Here is a 5,643-nt window from a genome sequence, read left to right as displayed (position 1 = left end):
TCCTCTCCCCCTCCCCCCTCCCCCTCCCTGCGATCGCGCATTGTACGCGAGCGCATCTCCGTGCCCCAGATAATTAATATCCGTGGTCGGGCGAACGAACCGCGGCATTTTCTGCGGCCGGCACGGCGCGGTGCGTCGTCTTCAGCCCCGGATTGCCTCACGGTTTCGCCGTTTCGAGCTAATTGATTAAAGGGATCATCATTATTACGTCGGCGAGCGGCGCGATGCGCTCGCGCGGAGCCGAGCGATTTTCTCGCGGCCTGGCCGTCCCGGATCGTCACTCGCGGGTGGCGACGCGGACGGGCGATCCGTCGGGCGTTTCGCAACCGCGAGAATCGGTTATGACACTCCGTGACGGGGCCGGAGGGAGGAATGGCGTATAGATCGCCGCTCGATTAATCTATTTATGCACGCTGCTGTGTATTTTCCGGCTCGCGTCTCGATGCTATCGAAATCAGCCGGCCAACGTGAATGCGGTACGTAATGAGCGGTGTGATGTAAAATACCTTCGCGAGTGTCTTTTTTTTTTTTACACGTGAGCAGAGACCCGCCTTTAAACCCGCGCTTGAATATTTTTGTTATTAAAATGTCTTCAATCATCAGCCGATTGCGGAGAAGGGAAAGAGAACTGGGGCACGTATTACATATATGGAACTCTTTGGAATGGATTCTGTTTCATTTAGAAGATAGAGAAGAGAGGAGAATAATTGAACAATTCCGATTTGGAATCCATTTTGAATAATTCTATAATACGTATTGCGCATTGTATATATTATGGAATGGATTTTGTGATTGAAATTAGTTCGCTTTCCCTTAAAAAACACAATAGAAATCTAGGGCGTAATTTAGCAATTCCTGTCTGAATTGTTGAGTTTTCCTACATTATCAAATTTATAACGTTAAATTATATATTATTTGAGTTATTATACATTATTTTTAATTATTCTGTAGGTCGTCACTGCTCTTATTCAATTTGTCGTTAATTTAACTAAAACAACGAGGCTAAACAATTTTATTTTAAAACATTGAATTTCACTCAAATTTACTCTAAAAATTTTTAAGTGAATTTTTCACTCTGAAGAATGAAATCTCACTCTTGAAGATTGGAAATTGAGCTACTCTTTTTCAAGATTGGGTCAATTTTCTCTCTTTAGAGTGAGATTCCACTTCAAGGAATTTAGAGAGTAGCTCATCCATTATTTAAGTATTTATTGTAGGTCCCATTTAACGTTAGCATGAATATTATTTCAATTATTTATTTTGAAATCAAGCAATTCATTCAGAAATGGATTGATTTACATTTCGACACACATATGTAGAAGTTAAAAATAACAAAAAAAAAAATGTTATTTAATACAAGTATCATTGTTTCCTTTATATATAACATTATAGAAAAAGCAATAAAAGAAATCTGAGGAATAATTAAATAATTCCAATCGGAATTATTCATCCCGAACAGTTCTATGACACGTGTCCTGATTTTCGCTGCTCTCATCCATAATGATCATCGCGATTATTAATGCGGGTCTTCATCGGCTAAATCGTAACGTAGACTCTACTACGTTTCTTCCCCTGAATGTAGTCAATAGCGAACGTTTTTTTTATCATTACGTATTGACAAAAGCACAAGACACGAAGGTAATATTTCATCGCCGCTGATGTGCCCTATGATACCTGTAATAGTTTCCATTCGTGAATGCTCGATGCTCCCAATTCGTATAGAGATGCACACTAATCCGCGAATTTAATTGACTCCTTCGTGGAAGTTCGTTGCATTTTCATCGCCGACGGGTACGTGGTACGAGGTCATCATTCTTATTTACGTGCCTTATGATTTATTGTACCGCTCATTCATGCCCCGCATATACGTATATACGTACCGTCGTCATCGTTGCTTCAGCCAGATGGTACATATCGATTGCCGGCCGATTCCGCTTGACCCGAATCGGAAAAGTGGAAAGAATCGAGCTTCGTGACACGATCCTCGCGGCTAGGAACAATCCCCCTCGGGGCTGAAATTGCGCAGAATCATCAGCTTCATCACAACAACTGTGAATACAACGCGCATTCATCTTCTTCATCTTCGGGTATAGATCTCTGCAGTGACAAAGTCCCTTCTTTCACGACTCTCAGTGCGGCGTAAAAATCGTATTTATATATCGAAAGATTGCGAAGGAATCAAACGCGCGGATCCGCATCGCGGCGCGTCCGTTCTACATAATGAATTCTTCAACGAAGAAGAATTCTTTCGGCGGAGTAATGTGCGTGCGGTTATTAATACGCGTGTAATAATAATACGATGTTATCGTAACGCGTAATTAGACATGATGAAGTATTTCCCGCAGTGGCGTAATATTTTTACTCCTGAGGGGAGCAGCAAAGAAAGCAGCATTTGCACGGAGAGAAGCATCTTCCGCGATTCCAATTGCTGTGATTATCACTCAATTATCTTGGCAGAATTATAAAAATGTTGAATAACATCGTGCCTCGTGAAACTTCACGTTTCCTATAAACGCGGTGCATCGCAGAATAATATCTAATACGAGATGTATTTCACTCTAGATCACGTGGAGTTGGTGAAAAGAATCAATTTTAACTCTAATATTCGAATTGCGTTTATAGGAAAAGAGAGAGAGAGATAGTATCGCGAATTATCGACGCAATAAATAATAATTTTGTATGTACACTTAGTAGGTGCGGATAAAACGAGTGACACAAATGGCGATTATTCATCGACGACCTTCGGTTATCATCAACCATTCAGCCTCTTTAAACACTGGAAGTTTTGTAACGTGTAATTTTTTAAACGTCGCGTCTTGAACGTTTATTTACAGCGAGAGATGGAGTCCTTTTGAACGAGTGCATTGAATGAATCTACAAAAACTCGACACCCGATCTTTGTGTTCGAAATTTATCAAGGCCACCTTTTACTTTGTAGACGTCGCCTTTGGCGACATACTTTATTTGCCCGAGCATGCAAGAATCCAATAGTTCAAGGCTAATAATCAAGGAATGAAGGAGGCTACTGTTATAAATATTAAAAAAAAAAAAAAAGACAGACATAAAATAATTAATTAAATTAATATATTAATTTATTATATCGGTACAATTAATATATTTAATTTAATACATTAATTTATTCAATTAAATATTAGATGAAATGCGCAGGTGTATGCGTAGAAATTATTTTGTGTTTAGAACGGAATATTCGTATTTAGGTTCTTCTGCTTAAGAGTATCTCCACACAGCTTAGTCTTCGTATCTGCATAGAATTATTATGCGTCTCGTCGAATGTTCGAAAACAAATCTCTCGTCGATCCCCGAGCCGTCATTTCGCAACATTCGCGACGTCGCGAGTCGAGAAGGCAGGCCCCATCGCGGGCAATTAATCCGAAAGGTCGGCTCCCCTCCTCCCCTCCCCCTCCCTTCTCGTCATAATAGCCGTCGCTGGAACCCTCAGAGCGCGAATATCATGATTTATTCAGGTGGATGAGCGAAGCGGCTCGAAATAACTCGATGTACGTCGACCTTCCTCTCTCGTCTCGCTCCGTTCTCGTGCGACATGGTTGATCTACATGGAGGGTTATCTCAGCGGAAAACGACCTAGGACGGTGTCATCGACGGACGCCGGGTTCATAATTAAATGTCCATTTGCAACACGTGGCGATATCGAGCCCGACATCGATTGCGAGCGAAGTAAATACCCGCCGAACGGACGGGAGAGCACTTGGAAGTCCTCCAGTCTAGCTTGCGTTTGCATAACTACAAGTTCTCCTGTTATGATCGCTTCTCTCTGTACATGTATCGCTTATTTTTGGAATAATGGAATTCTCAATACTTCGTTATCTTCCTACATTTTGCTTTATTAAACCACCCTTTACAGGATGGTTTAGCCGCTGAACAATGGCGCTGAAACAGTGTCATGTTCGGAGACAAAGAAATATAATATGGGATTATACAAGGAAATATAATTGTGACAAATCTTATTTAAGGATGAAAAGTATAAGATTTCTAAAATAGACTCCTATCTTTTAAAGGTTAAGAACGGAATTAAACTGTACTTCTCTCCGACGTCGAATTAAAATGAAGTTTAGTGTCAAGCGCTTATTGTACTAATAATATTAATATTATTTATCTTCGTAGTTCGTCTGTCTCCATATTTACAAAAGGGCAAGCATAAAATTATACTTAATGCTTATCACGATGATATTTGATATTTCATTATATATCGAGAAGAAAGAAAAAATTCTATACATATAAAAAATTGTATATCGAAAGAAATAATATTAAGCCTTGAAATTCCTCGATTCCCGATAACATACTTATTGTTTTAAATAATAAATAATGGAAATTTTTACTTTTACATCATTTTTGAGATATGAATATGTGAAAAATGAAAATTTATCGACGCTTAACTATAATCTTAATCTCGACGCAACGTACTTTTCAAGAAACATGAGCTTCAACATTTCTCGTTTGACGTAAGATAAGCGCTGTAAGGCCGCATCAAAGATACCGTGCGCCTTTGTGTTGCGTACGTCGCGCGTACGACACGTGGATACGCAAGCGGAGATTGTCGCCAGTGACATTGCGATATTCCGTCGTCGAGAGGAAAGTCATAATTACGGTCGTCCGCTTGAGATTTCACGGTTACCACGTCCGTCGAGCATTCACGTTCCGTAATCGCTCGGTGAGATTGTTGGCACGCGGCTCCTCGCCGCGCCGCCGAAAGTCGCAGATAGATTGATGATTCCGCGCAAAGGTCGAAGGAAACGTGATAGCTGTGCGTTAAAATTAAATAGAATTGAAGTAATATATAAATAGAATGTTAAGCTGTTACTATAAGAAGGAGAACGATCGATTTCTTTTTTTTTTTTTTTAGTCTTTGCGATTCATTTGAAACTCCGGCCTTCGGAATCTTCGCTTTGTTCTCCGAGGAAAGTGGAGATATTGCGAAGGATTTTTAATATAACTTTCAAATATATTAATTAATGAATATTCGGTAATTTTAATTTTTTTACAGAAAGAAAGAGCACATTAGTGATTTAAAATCAGATTAAAATTTCAAAGCAACGTCGAATGTAACGCGAGTTTATCCGCTTAATTTTAATAATTCATTGTGTAATAGTAAAAATAAAAATTTCCATTTTTTTGTGTGTTATTATGTTATGTTACACATTTTATGCACACATTTTATGTACGCAATATGCCTTAGAAAATGTGTCACGTCGATCAGCTTGGCATTGTACATTGAATGGAAAATGTGTACAGAGCTTTATAATTGAGAGAAATATTCTTTTACTGAAATATATGAGATATTCGGGATTCGCGATTGTGATGTGATAGCTATCGAATATGCGCGCGCGTGCGATAAAATACTCATTAAGTGTCACGATGGAAATAGCTGCCAGTGCAAAAGGTCGAGCCGCGGTTACGCTCGGCGCACCGTTACTATTTTTACGAGTGTCCTGGAGAATTGGCGTTGATATGCATAGCTCTGTTTCCGTATACACGCGGGAGAAAGGAAATTTCCCTCGGACGACCCGCCGTCGCATCTTCTTGAACTGGTGCACCTTGCTGTCGTGTTCCTCGTGAACTCACACGTGCGCTTAATGTCAGCTTATTCGTGTATGATCACATGAG

This window comes from Trachymyrmex septentrionalis, unplaced genomic scaffold (assembly GCF_001594115.1).
Source record: "Trachymyrmex septentrionalis isolate Tsep2-gDNA-1 unplaced genomic scaffold, Tsep1.0 scaffold2, whole genome shotgun sequence".
In the NCBI taxonomy this organism is placed as follows: domain Eukaryota; kingdom Metazoa; phylum Arthropoda; class Insecta; order Hymenoptera; family Formicidae; genus Trachymyrmex; species Trachymyrmex septentrionalis.
The sequence above is the reverse complement of the archived record's forward strand: the minus strand, read 5'-3'. Positions refer to the sequence as shown.